The following is a 10,477-nucleotide window of genomic DNA, read 5'->3' as shown; positions in this document are numbered from 1 at the left end:
GTGAGTTTTTTGGTGCGAGGTGGGTCTATTGTAGACAACATATATATGGGTCATGGTTTCTTATCCAATCAGCTACTCTATGTTATTTAATTGGAGCATTTAAGCCATTTACATTTAAGGTTATTATTAATAGATACTTATTAGTTGCCATTTTTATTTTATGCCTGTGTTGCTCTCTCTCTCTCTCTGTTTCTTCTTCTTACAAAAGTCCCTTTAACATTTCTTGCAGTGTTGGTTTGGTAGTGATAAGTTCCTTTAGCTTTTTTTTGGTCTGTGAATCTCTTTATTTCTCCTTAAATTTTGAATGATAGCTTTGCTGGATAGAGTGGTGTTGGATTCAGACCCTTGCCTTTTATTACTTTTTCTATTTCATGCCACTCCTTTCTGGCCTAAAGTGTTTCTATTTAGAAATCAGCTGACAATCTAATGGGAAGTCCCTTATAGGTAACTTTCTGTCTCTCTCCTGCTTCTATTAAAACTCTTTCTTTGACCCGGCTGGTGAAGTTCAGTGGTTGAGGGTCGACCCATGCACCATGAGGTTGCTGGTTCAATTCCTGGTCAGGGCACATGCCCAGGTTGTGGGCCCAATCCTTGGAAGGGGGGGAGCATGCAGCAGGCAGTCAGTTGATGTTCTCTCTCATTGATGTTTTATCTCTCCCTCTTCCTTTCTCTCTCTAAAATCAATAAAGAAAAATATATTTTTTAAAAATTTATCTCTTTGTCTTTGTTTGCCATTTTAATTATGATGTGTCTAACTATGGGTCTTTTGGGGTTCATCTTGTTTGGGACTCTCTTTGTTTCCTGAACTTGTGTGACTTTTTTCTTCACCAGTTTACAGACGTTTTCTGTCATTATTTCTTCAAACAGGTTCTCTATTTCTTTCTCTGATTCTTCTCCTTCCTGTACCCCTATAATGCAAATGTTGTTCCATTTCATATTGTCCCAAAGCTACCTTAAACTCTCCTGCTTTTTAATTTTTTTCCCATTTTGTGCTCTATTTGGGTGTTTTTTTCTACCCTGTCTTCTAAGTCACTGTTACGGTCTTCAATTTCTTCTAATCTACTATTGAATCCTTCTAAGGTATTTTTCATAACAGGTATGTCATTCTTTATTTTGCATAGCTTCTACCTCTTTATGCATGGCTTCTACCTCTTTTTTTAAGCTGAAGTAGTTCCCAGTGAGGTTTTCATAATTCTTATTAAGTTGCTTGTAGTTCTCTCCAAATTGTTTGAGCACCCTTAAAATCAGTGCTTTAAATTCTTTATCTGACAAGTTGCTTTCTTCCATTTCCTGGAGGTCTTAGCTGCCCGAATCATGCGCTTAAGCTGAGACACTGATGCTCCTTATCAGCCTCTGCTGATGCCATTGAGGATGTGTCTCAGTTGCCTATCTGTGCTGCTGCTGCCTGGTGATAGATGTCTTCTCTTCAGCCTCTGCTGCTGGGGGTGTGTCTGGGCGCCAGAGCCTCAGCTGCTGTTAGGGGTGGGGCTACACTCCCACCCAGTTGCTGCTGTGGGGGAAAGTCCTGGGCTCTGATCAGGCTTTTTATTAATGTTTTTTTGTTTTTTTGTTTTGTTTTGTTTTGTTTTATATAAACTCTTTTAGACAAACAAATGCTGGATATTGTAAATTATGAAGAGAAATTGAAAAAGGATGAGTTATATTTGTGATTTTTAAATTCACTGAAATAAACAAGGGATATATTAAAATGTAGATTCATCAAGGGTTTTAATAACTGGAACTAAAGTTATTAAGTTTAAAACAGGCAATAAATTAGTTCTACTATGCTGTTACAGGTAGGAATTTTAAAAGTTCTCTAGTCTTCCAAAATCAACATGACCTATTAAAAAAAAACAAATAATTAACAAATATAAATGCTTTCTTTTTAGATAGCACATGTAAAATTCTGGACTCTGAGGTATTTCAGTGATTCAGTTCTCATTCACTGACTCATTTAACCTCATTAACAAAAACACAATATATTCAGAAGAGGCTACTTTTACTTAATTTTTTCTTCTGTAGGCCAGAATTTCCTAAAGACATTGCCACTAAATAAAACTATCAGTAAACAATATTTTAACTAGAATCTATTAATAATTTATCTCTCTCAACTTATTTCCGTTTAATGAGATCCTCAAGATTCTCTAAATAGGCCTAACAAGAAATCAGGCATATGATGTTAACAAGGAAACGTTGTAATAGAATCATACTAATATGGAGCAATTGTGAAAGAAAATTGAAACAAAGAGCATATTCAGAAGCTAATGATGAAACAAACAAAAAAAAATACTACAAAATATCTAGGAAGGAGAGAGAGAAAAAGCACTTAAAAACGTTTTTAAAAGTGCACACAATAGGGAAGAGCAGGCAATATAGCAATAAGAAACAATTAAATAAATATATATGTATACATATACACATATATACAGATATAAAATTCTATATGTAATATATATTTTACATATAGTAATATGTATATGACTGTGGTTAACTCCAAAGCAAAAAATAAAGAATTTAAGAAAGAATATATATTAATGTAGCAAACAGAGTTGGTTTTTATCACACAAACAGACTGCCAACCAGGCTGAAGCCAATCTGCCACCAGTACAGGCATTATAGAAACAGGAAGTAAACAAATACAGATATAAAACTATATATTATAAAATTGTCATATATAGTTTTTATATTATAAATATATGTATATGTAAAACTATATACAAAGATATACATATACGTTGATTTATTCATTTTTTGGAGACTAAGGTTAACTCCAAAGCAAAAAAAAGAATTTAAGAAAGAACAGACATCATTGTAGCAAGCAAAGTTAGTTCTTATTGTTACCAGAAATGTGCTCTAGTCAAAGGGAACTGGCTCTTTCTTCCTCAGCTCTTGTCATGCTATTGATAAAGAATTTGGATGAGTGACAGAAAGAAGTGTTGAAGGAAAGCAAAAAAAAATTATTAAATAAGCAAAGCAAAATAATATACTAAGAACATACTTGGCATAAAGCACAAGTGGACAACTCAGCAGGTCTAAGTGCCCTACCTAGTAGGGTGTCAAAGGATTTATACTTTTTCCCCCTATAGGTTTCAAGGTTACCTGACACATAGACTAGATTTCAAGGTCCCCCTTTTACATTGCTATGGCTTTTCCCAGAATTTATGAGAATATCTGATGATTTTATCTTGGTAAGTCCCAAGATCGCTGACTTTTTTGATCAGTGGATGAGACAAACTCCATTTTTTTTTTCCTCCATCCCCTCCTCCTGCCCCAGAAACTATCTTTCCTGCCTAGCACTCCCCCCTCAAAGTGATATCATACAAATGATTTGGGGGTTTTGTTATTTGTACCCCAGACTTCATCTGTCCTTAGTTTTAGCTAACACAAATGGCATTAATTGGGTCTTTATTCTTTATTTTCCCAGGCCAGGGTGATTTAAGCTATGCATTCTCTGGTTAGAGAGGGGAGGTATAAACCATTTGCTCTCAGTGTCCTTGGTTGGGGAAAATAATGTCTCGCGATTCACAGGCTGGCTGCAAGTTGCCCAAACTGCTTGGCCTTTTTAAATTTTCTTGTCCCAGTTTCCCCATTTCACTTGCCCAGGGATTTTCCTAGCTTCTTACTCTCCTGCCACATTATCACAGCTAAAGAAAACAGGAAGGAAAATAATAATTTAAGCTTTGATAACTTTAATAAAATGCTGAGTAGTAGGAAATGTTTGAGAATTGTTACAAATGTCTTAAATGCTATTTTAAAGAAATGAAGATGCAATTATGTAGTTCTTTAATTTCAAAGAGAATAATTGGGAAAATAAAAGTTGAAAAAATTTCTGATAAAACAAATTGCATATTGGCAAAGCTCTCTAGAAAGCTATTTGCTGTGAAATGTTACAACTTTGAAATGAGCATAATGATCATTAAAGATTAACAATTTAAAGAAACCCATTTTTCTCCTAATCCAGAGCTTATAACAAGAAGTAAAAGCTTAATGGCAGCTATATAGAAATAAATGTCAACAGAATTTTAGGAACTTGAGAAAAACACATTGTAAAATAAACTCAAGTTTCAGCAAAACAGTTCAGATTATTTTTTAAAAATATATTATCATTTTAATGAAATGACTTTTCCCATTTGGAGTATGGTATGTGTGCAGGGTGGGAGGGGATAAGGCATTTGAGCATGTATTCTTACAAGAATGTATAGCAAAATTTCTGATATATTCTTTCAAGATGAGCATAATTATAATTAAGGTTAATTTCATTTGTACATAAACAACATACATTTTAAGTCAAAAATACAAGTGAGTGCATTCATTCCTGTTTATCGCAAGTAAACCTCAAAACAAAACAGAAACTATTTTATTATAATTTCTGAAAAACATGCTATCTATCTTTGCTCTATATATCTAGATTTATCTATCAGTAATTACATTTTTTTCCTATACCCTGCATTCAGTGGATATTGGCAGTGTGTACTCGATGTTATAATATCCATTCAATTCCAAAACTGAAACCAAAAGTCAATACATGTTTTTCAAGTTTTGTTTGGTGCATTATAAATTTAAGATGTTATATATCAATCATACATAATAAAAATCTCTTTAACATGGATTGAAAGTTGTTCTTTTCAGAGAAGTCTATATGACAAAATCATGAAACAGACGGGCTTTCATTTATGGTAAATGCTTATAATTAAAGATGCTTTGGTGAATGCATTAAAATGCATTTTAACTAAAACACTATACAAAGTTATAGATAGATAAAATTTAGAAAACTCAGAATCTGAATGAAGTGTTTGGTTTTCTGTTTTTATTTATTGTTTTAATATATTATGTACTAACCTAATTTGCAAAACACCTAAAAATACCATACACATTTTAAAAGCTGTTTCCATGTTGCCATCTGATATCATTGCTATAATTGCTGTTGTAAAAAACTCCCCTTTGGAAATGGTCTGAAAGTCTATTCCTTTATATATATTAGATCTCCCACACAAAATTTATTGTTGTAAGATGCAATTTAATGAAAATGGTTTGTTGCAGTCATGACATCCTCATTTCTGGCAAGTCAATGAACTGCCCAACAAAGTAGCCCCAAAAACCTACTTCCTTTTCTGCTAGAAATTCCTCCACCTTGTATCCCCACCATATTGAAGATATTGCTGGCTCTGCTTCCTCACTGTGGTGACTTATTCAGGAGATAGTGGCTGGCGAACAAGGTGCTGCAGTTAGAAAATGCCTTTGGCCCTTTCTTTTCTTGGAAATCACCATTCTGATACTCAATACTATCAATTTTCTTAAATAAAAGGAGATATATGTATAGGGAAGAAAAGTCCATGTTAATAACATTAAGACTCTCCTGACTCTCAGTACTCTCCCACCATCCACTGTGATCAGCTAAGAAGTTTAAAAAAAAAAAAAAGAAACAATATCTGAGGGGAGGAAATGAAAGAAAACAATATGACCAGCACTCCAGAAAACGCTATATTTATTCCCCTCCATGAAAACCCTTATACCCTCCCTGCTCAGTTTATTCCCTATCCCATTGACTTACATCTGCCCAGAATCACACAGGAGTCTCAACTCTTCTCTCCTGAGCCACTGCACTGCTCTCCCTCCCACTTCATATGCCATTTATAAGAGAAGCAGCCCTAGGGCACAGGTGTTAGGAGTAGTTAGTTGCTAGAAGCCTGGGGCAGCCCCACTGAAATGTTAGAGCCACGGTCAGGAAAACTGAATACTGTGGCATCCAAAGCACTTTAGAATGCATTACTTTTAAATAAGATTGTTATATATGAGTTTCTCTGGTGCTTTCATTTACCCTCTTGTGCTCAGGTACTCCCCCCACCTAAAATAGTTAAAATGGGTCAGCCAGGGAGATTATTAACCATTACATATGGCATTTTTGGGGAGGAGGATATGTCTACATTTCAGAAAAATATTTAATTTTGTTGTTGTTTTTGTTTTGTTGTTGTTTTGTTTTGTTTTTGTTAATCCTCACCAGAGGATATTTTTCTGTTTATTTTTAGAGAGAGTAAAAGGGAGGGAGGGAGAAAGAGAGAGAGAACAATGTGAGAGAGACACATCTATTGGTTGCCTCCCACACGACCCCAACCGGGGCTCAAACCTGCCATCTAGGTATGTGCCTTTGACTGGGAATTGAAACTAAGACCCTTTTGTCTGTGGGCTGATGAGCTAATCACTGAGCCAAACAAGCCAGGGCAAGTTTCTTATTTTTAAGATGCTGTACTTCTAGTACTTGCCAGATATTCCCTTGCTGTTGGCAGATCTCAGTCACTGTGCCAGTCCTGGCATTTCCCCCACTGTACTCCCTCCACTCCAGTGGGATTTGGGGAGAATCAGTTGGACATGCTTAACTGTCTCAAAACTTTTCTTCATTTTCAATAGAGATGCCTTCAGGATTCTGCTTCTCCATGTACTAAGTCGTAGCTGATCATATCGTCCTTTACATACATGAACGTATGAACACATGAACACACACATTCCTAACTAAGCAACCACCTTCACCTTTTATCATTAAGGTTGCTGTTTTGCTTCCAAATGCTAGCTTATTTTTTTCTTAATGAATATTATAATAAGTTGAATAAATCAATTAATAATAAAAAGATAAATACAAAGGAATAGGAGTAAATAAAAATAAGTAGAATAAATAAGTTGTTTAGAATCAAGCTGAAAAAGAATGGTGATAAATAATGCATCCCTCTAAAACTGAAAAATAGGGTTAGTGATAAAAAATACTAAGATACAAAACAAAAGAAGATAATTTGAGGTAAGATATTTCAGAAACAAGAGGAGGATTTGATGGAGCTAGGGCATGTGGCTGTAGGGCATTTTGACTATCGTGTGTAAAGGAGCTCATATTGGGGCTAGAGGGCAGTTACAGTTTGAGTGGTGCTGCTGGATTTTAACTTCTGTGGTCTGAGCTAGAGGCTTTAGCACACAGGCTGCCTTGGCAGATGACAGCTGCAAGGGAGTATTAGCAGCAAAGGCATGGGACACGTGGCCTACAGCAAAAGCATGGGTGGTCTTGGCCAAATGTGGGGGACTTTAGGATGCAGTCTGCTGCAGCTTGATCTTGAACTACATTTTGAGTATATATGTTGGCACCCAGGGCTTTAGCAGATGTCTTGGCAGATGCTGGCAAATCACAGAGGCCTTAGTGAGCAGGCACAGCTGAGGCAAATGAACAATTGTATAGGAAAGAGCATCCTCACAGGCCATGTAGGCAGTCATGGGTAGGCAGAACACTGCTATTTTCACACTGTGTTCTCCATGTGCTAGCAGCACTGAGGGGGTTCTAGAATAGAAGACTAAGATGATATCATGGAAAAACACTTAAAAAAGCAAAGTAATGCCCTGGCCGGTTTGGCTCAGCAGTTAGAGCATCGGCCTGCAGTCCAGAGAGACCTGGGTTTGGTTCCCGCTAAGGGCATGTACCTCGGTTGCAGTTTGTCCCTGGCCCTGGTTGGGTCGTGCAGGTGGCAACCACTCAATGTGTCCCTTTCACATTGATGGTTTTTTCTCTCTCTCTCTTCCTCCCACTCTATCTGAACAAAAAATGGAAAAATGTCCTTGGGTGAGGATAAAAAAGCAAAAAAAAAAAAGCCAAATAAGAAACAAAATACCAGACACTTATTCCACTACTGCAGAAAATGCAACAACAGTGAAATGCTATTTAAAGTTTGTAAAATTAAAACAAGAAAAGACTGTGCTTCACATGTTGGTTTTTGGTAGCAGCCTATGGCCTGGGCTTCAGAAGCATCAATCACAGCTTCTGGTGCAGATACTGTCTTTTTAGTGGAATTAAAGTGGGAGGGTAAACACTGTGCAGGAAGATTCTTGGGCCTAGGACAGAGTGCCCTGTGAGAAGCAGTGGAAGTGACTCAGAAATGAAAATACTGAGAGATTCCAAAATGGCAGTGGAGAGAGTGGAAGGTACACAGACAATCTCCCAGGACCAAACTGGAATTACAACTAAAAGACAAATCATCAGGAAAAAGCAACAGAAAAACAGCTTGCAAGGACCATATAACCAGGGACACTGAATTGATCCTGGTAAAATTGAGGAGGCAAAAGAAGGGGGCTGGGAGCCCATGAACTGCAGCAGACTTAGCTGTAAGCAGCACCCTCGAGATTAAAATCCCAAGCTGGATCCACAGCCCAGAGGGCCAGGACTGAGCACTAAATTAACCACAGCCACTCACCTGGAGCTCCAGAAGAGGGAGGGTGGACTAGACTGGAACTGTGTGGGGACACTCAGTATTTGGAGAGTGCTCAGAGCTGTTGCTGAGTTGCAGCCACTCAGGATGGTGGCCAGCTTACTCCTTAAACCCAGGGCTCTGGGGACAGAGATTCAACCCAACCCAGGTGTGCCAGAGAAATACAAATTGAGGCCCATTAAACACCAGCATCTGCCTCACACTTGGGAAATCTTCTTATGCTGAACATCTGAGGGAGTTTTTCATTCAACTGAGAACCCAAGGCTCTTCAAATAACCAAGACTAATAGTGTCCAGGCAAAAATCTAGAGGATAACTGAACCATTCCTGGGCTTGCAAACCTACCCAGGAAAGTTAGACTTGACAGTGGTGTTTAACATGGATCATCCCATACTCACCCAAGCCCAGTAGAGGGAGCCACAAACAGCAGAACACCAACACCCACAGAGAAAATTTGGGGGCTGAAAAACCCACTGAGATAACCAAAATGGTGAAAAAAAAAACAAATCCCAACTGAAAGAACAAGAGACCTCTACCAAAGATGAAATAAATGAAATGCAGTTAAGCAAGTTATCAGAGGTAGAGTTCAGAGCTATGATCTTGAGGAAGCTCAACAGCATGAGGAAGAACCTCAACATCACGAGTAAAGATATAAAAACATTGAAAACCAACCAAGTGGAAATGAAGAATGACACAGTAAAAATAAAGAACACATTCGAAGGACTAAACAGCAGAGTAGAGGAAGCTGAGTACCGGATCAGTGAATTAGAACACAGGGTAGAAAAAATCAACCAACCAGAAAACCAAAAAGACAAAACAGAAAGACAGCTTAGGAAAACTGTGGAACAACTGGGAACATAATAATATTTGCATCATAGGAGTCCCCAAAGAAGAAGAAAATGATCAAGGGTTAGAGAATATATTTGAAGAAATAGTGACAGAAAACTTCCCTAATTTGGTCAAGGAAGAAGGCATTCAAGTTCAAGAAGCACCAGAGAGCCCAGAGTAAGAAGAACCAAAACATACCCACACCAAGACACATAGTAATTAAAATGCCAAAAATTAAAGACAAAGAGAGAATCCTAAAGGCAGCAAGAGATAAGCAACAGGTTACCTACAAAGGAAAACCCATAAGACTCTCAGCTGACTTCTCAACAAAAACACTACAGGACAGAAGGGAGTGGCATGAAGTAATCAAGGTCATGAAAAACAAAGATCTGAATCCAAGACTAGTCTACTCAGCAAGGCTATCATTCAAGATCGGTCAAATAAAGAGCTTTCCAGATGAAAAAAAAAAAAGGTAAAGAAAATATATTAACACCAAACCAGCATTGCAAAAAATGTTAAAAGGACTGCTGTAATTAGTAAAAGAAATAAGAAGAAAAATATAACCATACTAAACAAAAATGGCAATAAATAAGTACATATCAATAATCCCCTTAAAATTAAATGGATTGAATGCTCCAATAAAAAAAACACAGAGTAGCTGATTGGATAAGAAAGCAAGACTCATCTCTATGTTGTTTCCAAGAGACCCACCTCACACCAAAAGACTCACATAGGTTGAGAGTGAAGGGATGTAAAAAAACTTCTAAGCAAACAAACAAACAAAAAAAGCTGGGGTAGCAAAACTCATATCTGATAAAATAGATTTCATAATGAAGGCCATAACTAGAGGCAAAAAAGGCCACTACATAATATTGAAAGGATCTATCCAACAGGAAGATAAACCTTGATAAAAATATATGCACCTGATATAGGAGCACCAAATATATTAAAAATATTCTGGAGGACTTCAAAAGAGAAATCCACAGCAATACAATCATAGCAGGGGACCTCAACACCCCACTGACATCACTGAATAGATCCTCTAGACAAAAAATTAACAAGGAAACACAGACTGTAAATGAAACACTAAATGAAATGAATTTAATAGATATATACAGAGAATTATATCCCAAAACTGCAGAATTCACATTCTTCTCAAGTGCACACGGTCCATCTCAAAGACAGACCACATGTTAGGGCACAAACTAAATCTCTACAAGTTGAAGAAGATTGAAATCATATCAAGCATCTTCTCAGATCACAATGGCATGCAACTAGAAATAAATTGCAACAAGAACATGCAAAGACATTTGAAAACATAGAGTCTAAATAGCATGTTATTGAATAATGAAGGGGTTACCAACAAGATCAAGGAAGAAATAAAAAACTTCCTGGAAACCAATAAAAATCAAC

The sequence above is a fragment of the Molossus molossus genome, unplaced genomic scaffold, assembly GCF_014108415.1.
Source record: "Molossus molossus isolate mMolMol1 unplaced genomic scaffold, mMolMol1.p scaffold_m16_p_5, whole genome shotgun sequence".
In the NCBI taxonomy this organism is placed as follows: Eukaryota; Metazoa; Chordata; class Mammalia; order Chiroptera; family Molossidae; genus Molossus; species Molossus molossus.
This window is presented reverse-complemented; position numbering follows the sequence as displayed.